Source organism: Carassius auratus, chromosome 49 (genome assembly GCF_003368295.1).
Source record: "Carassius auratus strain Wakin chromosome 49, ASM336829v1, whole genome shotgun sequence".
Lineage (NCBI taxonomy): Eukaryota > Metazoa > Chordata > Actinopteri > Cypriniformes > Cyprinidae > Carassius > Carassius auratus.
In genome coordinates, this window is record NC_039291.1 from 9,027,307 (window position 1) to 9,040,888 (window position 13,582).

At 36.5% G+C, this 13,582-nt stretch overlaps 1 long non-coding RNA gene across 1 annotated transcript; it reads left to right on the plus strand.

Moving 5' to 3' along the window:
* Window positions 1-326: 326 nt before the first annotated feature.
* Window positions 327-3,541, plus strand: LOC113065943 (uncharacterized). The gene is made up of 5 exons (XR_003279097.1): window positions 327-729; window positions 1,057-1,114; window positions 1,909-2,003; window positions 2,287-2,372; window positions 2,967-3,541. It is a non-coding gene; the product is annotated as an uncharacterized LOC113065943 (long non-coding RNA).
* The last annotated feature ends 10,041 nt before the right edge of the window (window positions 3,542-13,582 follow it).

The following is a 13,582-nucleotide window of genomic DNA, read 5'->3' on the forward strand; positions in this document are numbered from 1 at the left end:
AATCGATATAAACGCCTGCATGTATGTACATAATTTAACATTAATGCGGTAGTTAGTTAGTTCTAATTCCTGTTGCAAGCGTTATTTTACTAGATTGTTTCAGTTAACGTACTCGGGCTACTGTTGTTGAGCGTACTGTTAAGTGATGCTTCTGTACAAGTAAAGACGAGAAGACTGCGAATTAATGTAAAAACGAATTAACAAACAATGATGTCAATACAATTATATGCTTGATGTTAATCAACAAGCAGCCAGACGGCGTGGAATACAGTATAGAGCACATGCGTACTAGGCATATGTCGTTTGACTATGATCGCACAGGATTAGGGTGCACGCGTTGTAATACGTTGTATTATTGTTACAGTTGCTGTAATTGAATGAGAATGATTTAAAGACAATTTGATATTTGTTTGTATGAAATATAATGATCGAAACTTCCCTTCCGGGCAGCATTTACATTTTATATTGATTTCAGTTATAATGCATATTGCATGGGAAAATCAGCCTCGGTTTCGTCGGTAGAGCAGGATCGCCCGTTTTCTTCAGAATTGTTTTGTGTTTGTATATATTATAGTTTTACTGTTGCTGAGCATGTAATAGGTGAAACATCTGTACAGGTAAATACAAGTACACTGCAAATTTATGTAAACATTGTTTTATTTTACAGGTTTTTACAAGAGCTCATTAAATGGTATCCTATACTTGGGTTATAGTCCACTTTTTCACATGGTAAGTTGTATTAAGTATGTTCTTAAATGGGTTTAGAAAAATGGCTCATTATTACTGTAATAAAATAAAGGAAAGTTTAAAGTGTTTTATTAGTGTGTGCTTGGAAATACCTAATGTTTTCATAACCAACATACGAATGGATAATGTAATTTTCTGATTTCATACAATTTGATAGTTATTTTACTATATTGTTTCAGTTATGAAATTAGCCATTTCATTCAGGCGACTGCTGCTGAGCAATCTGTAGGAGATTTCTCTGTTCAGGTAAAGATGAACACTGCAAATTTATGTAAAAATGATTTTTATATTTTTATTTTTATTTTACAGGTTTACAAGAGCAATAAACAGCATCCCATGCTTGGGTTTTAGTAAACTTTTTCATGTGGTAAGCTGTATTAGTGATGTTCTTAAAGGGTTAGTTTAGCCAAAAATGAAAATGATGTCATTAATTACCTACCCTCATGTCGTCCCAAATCCGGAAGACTTTCGTTCATCTTTGGAACACAAATGAAGATCTTTTTGATGCTTTCTGAAAGATTTCTGTCCTTTCATGAACAGCGACACAACTGAGACTTTGATGTTTTAATAAGTTCGATGTTCGAAAGTATGATGAACCGATAGGTTTTTACTTGCATATAAACATTGATCAGCAAACATCAACGGAAGGTCAACTGAACCTGATTGATGCCCAAAAACAGAAGCTTAAACATGCTGTGTAACGAGAATGAACCTCATTGGTTCTCGCATGTCAAACAAACATGCTTATGCTTCCGTTCACCACAACTGATGTGCGAGTTGATGAATGTTTATATGTGAATAAATTGCAAATCTAAATCTGTTCATAATATAAAGCGAGTCTTCAGAGAAATGTGACTAAACCGCTCAATTTATATGGATTCGTTTTATGATCTCTTTATGTACTTTTTGAAGTATCAAAGTCTCAGTTGCATAGCTGTTTATGGAGGGACAGAAAACTTTCAGAATTCATAAAAAAAAAAAAAAAAAATTGTGATCCAAAGATGAACGAATGTCTTTGAGCATGACACGAGGGTGAGTAATTAATGATAGAATTTTTATGATTAGTTGAACTTTCATATAGATTGTATGTCCTGTTATACTTGGTTATCGATATGATATTGTCAAATAATCAATGTTTTTGTGTTTTTTTTTTTTTTACAGAACAACAGCGTAGACATGGAAAGAGAATGCATCCTCAAAAAGCACTGTGTGTATACTTAAAGGAGGACCATCTACAGCTGTTCAAGGAGTACAATGTAAGCAACTGCTTTTCTCTTCTTCACTTTTATGTTTACATTAAAATCTAACCGTACCATTCTCTACTTATGGTTCGGCACGCACTTGAACCGCGGTCCACCTCTAATGACGATGCGAGTGCCGTATGCTGCTCTAACGTCTAGTCATGAACGCTGTTGCTATCTTTGTGTAAACGAAACTCATTTAAGCCTTGCTAACTTAAACATTCAAGAGCAAGACGCAAAAGAGAACTGTGAGATGATTTGTGCACACACTAATAAATACATGTTTTTTTTTTTTCAGAAAACGTGCAAATACTGAGTTCTCTTTCAAGTCTTGTGCTTCAGAGGCCAAATTCGTACAAAAATTATATCAACATGACCGTCTTGGTGAGTATCCTAGCAAACATAGTCTGTTATGTCTTAAGTGAAGTTTTATTAAAAGAGAAAGACATTGTATGTGTAACGGTATGTACTGGATCATCAAAAAAACTATTTTCACTGCCTGTGTTTTTAATGTTAAATCACACAAGAAATTACAAAGAAATTACTAACTGCTCTTGACTGGATAGCTGATGTTACTTCAATAATGATTTTAAAATCTTTTAAACGAACAGCTCTCTCTCCACCTTCAATACCACGACTTAGGTGCCCTTGAGCAAGGCATCGAACCCCCAACTGCTCCCCGGGCGCCGCAGCATAAATGATGAACACTGCTCCGGGTGTTCACAGTGTGCACAAATTCTGAGTATGGGTCACCATACTTGGCTGAATGTCACTTCACTTTCACTTTCACTAAAAAAAAACTACTGTTAGATACCTGAAAAAAAACTGAAAAGCACTGTTTATTTTATTTGAATCTTTGATCTATTGTATTTATTTGTAATGTTGCTTGTAGTTTGATTATTTGTTCTTATTAATTGTTCTTATTAATTTTTATTTTACAGTAGTCCAATTTTTCCACATTTTATTTGTCTTGCCCAGGATTGCGACTGGATGAATTCTAAAGAAGCCGTAGAGCAGATGGTATTGGGGATCTACATCGTCCAATTCATAGACACCAACCAGGGGATAAACCTGTGGACGTTGGTATCCTGATTGAAGGGACCGAGGTTCTCTGCTCTTTGAAGAACGTGTAGCAGTGGCCATGCTGTATGGACTTACTTACGCCTTGAACCTCAGCTACCCACAAGAACTCAAGGCTACATTTGAGGTCATCCAGAAAGTGTTCTTTATCTTGAATGGACAAAAACTTTCACTAAAGGTACCAGCCCTTAAGAACAAGATGTTGGAGTAAGTTACCTTATGTGTGTATTCTCAAAAGACTAAATCTTGACTCAAGAAGGTATTAGCTGTGTATATACATTGAAATATAATGTTGTTCATCTTGGATGATATTTTTTTGTATTTTTTTACCTGAAAATTTGCCTTGAAATAAGAATAAAGAGAAACTTTTGACATTCACTTTGAGAACATTTTATTTGTGCAGTAAATTACATTTTGATAGACATGTCAACAATTAAACATTTGTTTGATGTAAATAAAGTTGTACAATTAACTTAACGATAGTAGTTGACACAAAATTTCTGGTTTTCTAAATTAAGTGATTAAGATTAATTGGCTCAACAAGATTAAATAGTTTATAGATAAATACGATAATATGATTCAAATGAAAATGATTTGATCTTGTTGGTTCAAAATGAATTTTGCTCTTGGGTTCCATTTGCCTAAATTAAGTTGAGACAACACCATTCAAATGTGTGGAAATAGGTGTCATAATTATATTAAGTTAGACCAACGATTTATTTTTTTGAGTGTGTCTTGAAGGCAAGCATCAGTACCTTTGAGCTCAATGTGAGTGGCTACTGGTAGCCAGTGTAACCTGATGAACAGAGGAGTATTGTGAGCTTATTTTGGCTCATTGAAGACAACCCTCGCTGCTGCATTCTTGATCAATTGCAGAGGCTTGACAGTACATGCAGGAAGGCCCACCAGAAGAGCATTACAATAGTCCAGTCTGGAGAGAACAAGAGCTTGGACAAGAAGATGGGTGGCTTGCTCTGACAGGAAGGGTCTAATATTCCTAATGTTGTATAAGACAAATCTGCAGGTCCGGGTCGTTGTAGCAATGTGGTCTGTGAAGCTTAACTGATGATCCATCAGAACTCCTAGGTTTCTGGCTGTCCTGGAAGGAGTAATGGTTGACGAAACCAACTGTATAGAGAAGTTGTGATGAAGCAAGCTGGAATTACCAGGAGTTCTGTCTTCGTAAGGTTAAGCTGAAGGTGATGGTCATTCATCCAGATAGAAATGTCACTCAGACAGGCTGAAATGCGAGTAGCTAATGTCCGGCCATCTGGTTGAAAAGAGAAGTAGAGTTGGCTGTCATCTGTGTAGCAGTGATAAGAAAAAACATAATTCTGAATGACAGATCCTAATGACGTCATGTAGATGTAGAAGATTATTTGTCCAAGTACTGAGCCTTGAGGAACCCCACTAGCAAGGTGGTGTGACTTAGAAACATCACCCGTCCAAGACACACTGAAGGATCTGTGGAGAGGTAGGACTTAACCCACAGGAGTGCTGTTCCAGAGATGCCCATCTTTCTGAGGGTGGACAGGAGAATCTGGTGATTAATTGTGCCAAAAGCAGCAGACAGGTCCAGTAAGATGAGTACTGAGGATTTTGAAACTGCTCTTGCCAGTCGCAGGGCTTCAGTGACCGAGAGCAGTCTCAGTTGAGTGGCCACTTTTGAAGCCAGATTGGTTACTGTCCAGGATGTTGTTCTGTACAAGGAACATAGAAAGCTGGTTGAACACAGCTCGCTCAAGTGTCTTTGCAATGAATGGAATAAGGGATAACGGTCTTTAGTTTTCAAGAAGCGCTGAATTTAGAGATGGTTTCTTAAGCAGTGGGCTTACTTGTCTGCTTAAATGCTGAGGGAAACGTTCCGGAGTGAAGAGAGGAGTTGACAATGTGAGTAAACAAAGGCATGACTGAAGAAGAGATCGCTTGAAGGAGGTGATTGGGGGGCGGATCAAGTGGACAAGTAGTAGGATGATTGGACAGGAGAAATTTGGAAATGTCAATTTCTGAGAGTGGGGAGAAGGAGGACAAAGAGTGTCCATCTGTCATTGTGTTATCCTTAGGTTATCCTCAGTCTGCGGTGTGGAGAATTGGTCATTGATGGTTCTTGTCTTATTTGTGAAGAAAATTGCAAAGTTGTCCGCTGTAAGAGTCGATGGAGGAGGTGGTGGAGGCGGATTAAGAAGAGAAGAGAAAGTTTTGAAGAGTGTCTGAGCGTCACAACAGCTGTTAATTTTGTTGTGGTAGTAGGATGTTTTAGCCATGAAGACATTTGCAGAGAAGGAAGAAAGGAGAGACTGATACACACTGAGGTCGGTAAAGTTTCTTGATTTCTGCCATTTCCTCTCTGCAGCCCTGGGTTTAGAACGATGTTCACGGAGAACCTCAGACAGCCAGGATGGGGCAGATGGTCTAGACAACAGTGGGCAAATGTTATCCAAGCAAAATGTTAAAGTGGGGCAAAAAGTGTATGTAGCACTGTTCGTGTCCAGATTTGAAAACTGAGAGTGTGCAGGAAGCGAGGATGAAACCACAGAAGATAGGCAAGATGGAGAGAGTGAGCATAGGTTCCATCGAAAGGTGACCTGCATTGGAGTGTGTGCCACTTCAGGAGTAAGTGCTAGGTTAGCAGTAATGAGGAAGTAGTCTGAGGTGTGCAGTGGAGCAACTGAAGAGTTGTCCACAGAGCAACAGCGCATGTAGATGAGGTCATTTAGCTTTTTTTTTATTATTATTTTAGCTCACTGACATTTAACAGGTTTTGACTTGCTACAGTCTTTCATTTAGAATGAATTGAAAAGAATAAGCAAATGACCATATAGACCTGTTTAACAGCAACATTAAGTTTAAGAATTTAGGATGCAATGTGTATAATTTCCTGTCATTATTGCAAGCTATAAACCTAAACATTTTTTTTTTTTAAGAAAACACAACATTTAAAATAAATGTTTTTCTTGTTTTCTTAAAAAAAAAATAATAATATGAATTACACTCTCCCAAATTAAAATATTTCATATGTATTTTTCATTCATTCATACACAACAATTTAAATACAACTCTATGATATTTTCATTTTCTGGATTTAAATTAATTTTGATCTTTGTGGGGTTAAACAAAATGTCTAGGTTGTGTCATAAATTGTAATGAAGAAAAATAAAGAAAAAATAAATAAATTCTTAAATTCATGAGAGAATAATAAGAAAATGGTATGAGTAGTTTTTATTGGCAAAAATAAACAACAAAGCAATTTAGTTTTTAAAAAAACAATATTGGAAAGACACTAAATCAATCAAGTCAATGAAGCTATAAAACTATGATGTGTAGATATAAGAGTATTGAAGGTGTAGGAAAATGTTTTTTTTTTTTTTTTAAGTTTTCTTTTAGTTGAGAGTAAACTGAAGCAAAACTAAACTAAAATGCTTAAGTGCATAACATAAATTGTTGTGGCAATGCATGCATTGCTTAAAATAGTCTGGCTCCAATTCATCCTACCAGAGGCTAATGACACGTGAAGTGAATCACATTAGCATCTCTAACGGCTCTATGGTGGGATGGTAACTAAAGTTTTCCAATTTGGCTCATTGAGGAAAATAATGACAGAGGTTTCTTTTTTTTTCAGATTTATGCTTATACTTTTCTCAATCATTAACCCATGAAATCCTCATTTAAAAAAAAAAAAAAAAGAATTGGAAAGTACCTGACAATTGGTTCTTCAAACCCTAACCTGTTAAAGAGAGTTAGTTGACATGTAGTTGCAAATTACTGAGAGTTAATTGGCATGTAGTAGCAAAGTTACTAATAGTTAGTATAACGTCCAAAGTGGACTATCAAAATAAAGTGCAGCATAATCTTTTCAAGGATGTTACAAAAAAAAAGGAAACCAATAATAAATAGGAACACAATGCAACAGCTTCACAGCCATGTAAAGATAACAATGAATATAGACTGAACCAAACAGAAGACTAAAATATGCAAGGTAATGAACAACTTAACAAGAAACAGGTGCACAACATAATTACTCTCCATGACAACAAACTACTCAATCAAACATAGGAAACTGAGCAGAAACATTTTCAATCGGGGGGTGGGATGGAGGGCCAGGACATCCGGGCAAAAGAGTCCATGGAGGGACCGATGGAGAAAGAAACAAGTGCTGAGGATCTGCAGTGGAGACTTTGGAGGGGTGAACCAAGGTGGAGCCAGTGGATGAGGACAGAGGCAAAGTCATGTGGGCAAGAGGCCAAGATGAAGCTGAATGTAGAACCAAAATAGTGTACTGTAGAGCCCAGACGCAGCCAAAGAATTTAAAGGCAGAGTCGACGGGACAAGGGACCAAGGTGGAGCCAGAAGGATGATGGACAACAGAGGTGCTGAATAAGTGATGATTTACGAAGAAGGGCCAAGGTGTAGCAAAAGGCCATTACAATTTTTGTCAAAGTAATCACAATTATGTTTGACCAAATTCTGCTGTTAATGCAATAAAATATCTTGTGACACTTTGCTAAAAGGTTACATTTGCTATAATTAATCAATGCACTATTCATCACAAAGTATTACACATAAATAAATAAATAAATAAAACACCTTGAAAAACACTACAAATGTATTAGTATATGTAAAATGAACTTTAACCAATAATAACAAATGCTGTCAAGTACTGTTTAGTCTTCATTTTTAAGTAAATTTTTAAGTTTATTGTAATCTTGACAAACTAAATATTATTATGGTGTTATTAAAATGATTGTCCCTAAATCTCAACACCTTTGCTGTAACATTTACAGTTTATTTGCAATAATCGGCTGGCTGGCTAAGGTACCCGCTAATGCAGCACTCTGTCCTAGTGAACGTACTGACAATATGGTTAAGAAATCCTCCTCAAGCCCCTGGGCTATAGTTATACCACATCCTCTTTCAAAGCAAGGTAGATTTAAAAATAATTTCCTACAAGTACTTCTCAGAAGGCTTCATTATCTCTTAAGAGTCAACCTACCACTATTCCTGTACCATGTGGAACTTGCTTGGAGGGAAGAGGGGTCCCAGCACTCATTGAACCATAGGATCAATAGAGCATGTCTAGGGACTCTTCTTTAGAGCGAAATTTAAAAAAGTCATCATTCATAATTTTAATTACATTATCTACTCGATTTGGCAGATCTGTCATTATAAGGCTCTGCTAATGTGATTAGCATTCAAGATGCATGTGGGCTAATTCCACCCATGCATTCATGAATCCACAGTTCCCACGATTCATGGACTTTCTCTTCTTCCTGTGTTTATGAATCAACGTCCTGATCAACGTCAACATTGCTATCTCACGATCATGTTTTGTGCTACTACCAAATAACTGCCTGAAACACATTGTGTTTGAGCTGAATAATATTTAGTTGAGTTGTGCTCATGTATCTGAGCTCTTGTTAGCTCAAATCAAGGGGGAATCCTTTGGTAAAATCCTGATATTGCAGTAAATGCCTCAGTGCTCACTCTTTTCCCAGTTTTACTGAATGGTGGCCCATTTTCTACATCATGCAGATCCATCCAGCCTGATTTACTAATGCACCAGACAATTCAGTCAGTTTGAATTCAGCCCGCATTTAACTGGCAATAGTTATTTGGTCTTTGAGTACAAGCCTGCCTTCCCTGGTATTTGCATAGAGTGATTTAGATTCCTATGTAAGCAGTGATAGGGGGTTCGATGATGGGTCCAATTACCCTTAATCATGTGCTATAGCTGTGTACAAATGGAAATGCTGAGCCTGACTGCCACGTGAAGTTCTGAGTGTCCTTCCGCCCACTTTCAGATGACGTGATTTGAATTATTTTGAGATGTGACTACACTTGTCCTATTTTAGTGTGCTGAAATATTTGTTGACAGGCCAGTGATTTCAAGTACACACTAATGACATCAGGGAAATGTGGAAAGAGTAAAACCTTCACCCAGGAATAGTTCACCCAAAAATAATATTTATGGTATTTACTCATCTCAACATGTTGTTCTAAACTAGTCCAGTATGACACATTATGGCACATTACATCTTGATGCACTATATTTGAAAATGTTCTTGCTGTAATAAGATTAGAGAGATTTTCGATGAATAACTTAGTACATTCTGTATACATACTTGATGTCCATTTTCTATGTGTTGATTGGTGTTTTTATTTGATTTAATAGTGAATTGCTTAAATTGAGATCTTTTCATTGTGCAAAGTGAGTGTCATTTCTACACCACATTTGCATCCTTTTTGTAACTTGTAAATTTGGAATCGTATTGAATTCCATTATACTGATATTCAATTCAATTCAATTCAAGTTTATTTGTATAGCGCTTTTTACAAAACAAATCGTTACAAAGCAACTTTACAGAAAATTATGTTTCTACAATATTTAGTAGTAGCTAGTAGTTTGTGCACATTTGACAGGATTTTAGAAAAAATAAAAATAATAATAATAATAATACAAGACGTAGTCAGCTAGACGATGAACTATCAATATTATTAATTAAGTTATTATATGATTCAGTCACACATTTAGCAATAATTGTTAGTTCTGTTTGTTGATTCAGGGTTAGCATCATCTGAGGTCCTCTGAGGGTCAGCATCATCTCTTCTCAGGTGTTCTGGATCCAGACTGGAGCTTGTGTAAATCCTAGTTACCACGGGATTTGAATCCCATGGCGAAACATAGAAACAAAATACAGACATCATTAGCATAGCTGCTGATCCAACAAAGTAAAATTAGTTTAACCCAAGCTAATGAATAAAAAAAGCACCTTTGATCAGATGCAACTACACTCACAATTTAAAAGATACATTATTCGAATGCTTGACTAAAGAGATGTGTTTTTAATCTAGATTTAAACAGAGAGAGTGTGTCTGAACCCCGAACATTATCAGGAAGGCTATTCCAGAGTTTGGGAGCCAAATGTGAGAAAGCTCTACCTCCTTTAGTGGACTTTGCTATCCTAGGAACGACCAAAAGTCCAGCGTTTTGTGACCTTAGGGAGCGTGATGGGTTGTAGCGTGGTAGAAGGCTAGTTAGGTACGCTGGAGCTAAACCATTTAGGGCCTTATAGGTAAGTAATGATAATTTGTAACTGATACGGAACTTAATAGGTAGCCAGTGCAGAGACTGTAAAATTGGGGTAATATGATCATATTTTCTTGACCTCGTAAGGACTCTAGCTGCTGCATTTTGGACTACCTGTAGCTTGTTTATTGACGAAGCAGGACAACCACCTAGAAGTGCATTACAATAGTCCAGTCTAGAGGTCATGAATGCATGAACTAGCTTTTCTGCATCAGAAACAGACAACATGTTTCGTAGCTTGGCAATGTTTCTAAGATGGAAGAATGCAGTTTTTGTAATATTGGAAATATGATTTTCAAAAGACAAATTGCTGTCTAATATAACACCCAGATTTCTATGATATGAGCTCTCTCGAGTCATAAAAGTTTAATTATTGTCAGTGTGTGTAAAAGAGCAGCACTGAGATTCATTAAAATGTCTTATTTTTCATTCCAAATAAACAGTCAAATTATTTATTATTTTAAAAATATCTTCGGGCTCTTATGAAAGCAGTTCTTTCTTTTCAAGTAGTCTTTATAGCACCACAGTTACACAACCTCATTTAACACAAAGGTGCTTTTTGCTGTTTAATGCATTCCTTTATTACACTTCAAGTGCTGACTCACTGCTTTTAAATAAAGGTGCTTGAATGGTGACCATTGCAACAAAGTGTACAACAGCTGTGCAGGTGATACTGATGCATGTACGAGGAGACAAGTGGAAAGACGAATGTAGCGTAACAGACCGATCAATAATGCATTTGAAGAACAAGTGAATTAAAGTGGGAGGAAGTATTGGGGTGGGCGTGTTGTGTATGGAGCGATTCCGGCTCATAAATACTGGAAATGCATTTCAAGAACAAGGCTCATTTATTATATAACAGTTATAACATTGTGATGTCACTTTCAAACTCACTTTTGAGCAAACTTTCTATTATATGGTCCATTGCAAGACTATTATTAATGTGGCTTTTGCATTATGAAGGGAAGGCAGTCACTGAACACCACTAATAAAATATGGTTTTCCCCAATAACCCAGCTTCATAGATGGTCATATAAACTTAATCAAAGCATGTTTTCTCTTCTGCAAAAAAAAAAAAAAAAAAAAAAAAAGTTTAAAATAGTTTTAAATATCTTTCTAAATTTAAAAGAATAGCAGTGCACATCCCAACTATAATGATAATGGCACAGAAGAACAATATCATTGGAATCACTTTCACAACAATTTGTTTCCAGCTAATGAATAAGACCATTGAGCCAATCATAATTCATCCAACTTTAAAGAGTTTGACCATTTAAAGCAACAGACTACATAACTGTCCTACATGTGCTTGTAATAAACAGAACATGATTATGCATTAATAAAAGCAAATGTGAGATAAAAACATTTGCTGAAGCAACCTTTGCCCGAACCAACATCTCTAGCGATGCACCCTGCATGCTGAGGCTAGAAATTATACGACTCTAACTTAGAAAAAAATAATTCAGGGGATAACAAATTCTTAGCCATTTAATTGTATTAAATTTGAAGCCCTTCGCTGATCTTTCTGTAAACAAGCATACATTGAAGATCTTAGTATTTAGATACAATCACTGCTTCTTGAGCATCACAATGACACTATTCTGTGCCTCACTTTACATTCCCTGGCATTGTGGTCTGGTCTGTATACAATGACACTTATTGCTTGGCTTCACTGCTTTGGTTGGTTTCCTTGACAACTGTGCATTTTATAGACCTTGTGTTTAGATAGAATAGCTTAATGTATGTAGGACTGAAATTGAAGCCAAGAAGTCAATCAACCCTTTTCACAGCATGCAGCCACTAAAATAAGCTTTACAAACATTTAGGAATACCACAGTAGGAATACTGTGGTGACTAGCAAGACAATACTTTTAACTGAGGCTCATTGCTTCCTCAACAGGAAGAAGTTAGTTTTTAGCGATGCCAGAGGTGCAACATTCAAGTCTGGAAAGCAATCTTGATGGCAGTGAAGTGTGTCCCTGGACCCTTTCTGTAAACAAAGAGCTTTTGTTGCTGAAAAAATTCTGAGTCAGATCAAGGCTGAAAGCCTCAAAAAGACTAGAACAACAAATTAAGGTCCCATCACTTTGTGTTTGCCCTGGTACTCTACATTCTACAATACAGCACTATTCTGTAGCACCTCAGTTCCATAGGTCTAGGGATTGTGGTCATTGGTCATGCAAACTGGACCAAAGTCTAGTCAGAACTTGCCACATTGTATTAGATAAAGACCCTGCTTTGAAATGGCCAGAGACTACAGGGGGACAAGTTCTTGTTAACTTTACTCTTCAATCACCAGGACAGATACTCTATGACAATTTTTGTATTTTTATTAAAAAAAATTCTCAGATTGAGTTTATTCTCCAAAGCAGAAGAACAGATTTTAGGAAAGCAAGTGTCAGCCCCTCACGGACAATATCTGAGAAAAAAATGGGAAATTAGCCACCTGTTTAATGTCCAATCTCATTTAAAACACAACTGTGTAAATTTAATGGTAGGTATCGATTTCGCAACAAGCAGATTCATTGGTAGTAAAAAAAAAAAAAAAAAAAGCATTGTAGAGAAATGTGAGAGAATGTCTCAGAACGTGTAAATGTGCTGGAGGCAAGTGAGCTAATCCTATCAAATAAGAGGAGCAGAATAAATCCATGTCAATCATAACCAATTAGTAAGCAGATACGGAGTCCATGCTTTGCTGTGACATAAACATCACTACTTAGGATGCTGCAGGTATATTTGTCTCCATGAGCGATTGCATCACTTCAGTCTTAAAGTTAACTTATTTGAGCCTCATGACATTATTTGCATCATCAGTCATAGTGATTCTAGCTAGCTGGGGACATGCAATGAACAACAACAACAACAAACAAAAAAAAAATTCTAGAAGTGAGAAAATGACCAAAGTCCTGGAGGGAATTTGTTTGGTTATGTCTCACAGTAATATCTCATATTTTTTATATCATTAGAATCTGATAGTTCAGCAGATGAATTATCCTGACACTAAGAATGTTTGGATTATTTATTGTTATCAGATGTTTTGCTATCAACTGGGGCAAAGATTTCATTTGGAATAATGGGGTATATGCTCTGTTTTGTGTTACAAAAATACTGCCTAAAGGGAAACAAGGGGAAAAGTGCATCAAACTCAACAATCTAATGCTCTCACCTCCTCTGATATGCACCTTGATACTGCCAATATTATTCTTAAAAAGAAGAACAAGAGCATGTGTTTGTCAGAGTGAGTCTCTATCTCCATTTAATGCTGCATATTTGAGCAGAAAGAGAAGTTGAAAAAAGTCATGCCTGCCTTCACCATGCTAGCTTAGACATTTGTCATGAACCTCAAGGTCTAACGCAGAGCTGCTGTTGTCTGACCACTGAGGCTACCAGGAGAGTAAACTGACTGTAGCAGTGAGGAACCATAAGACGA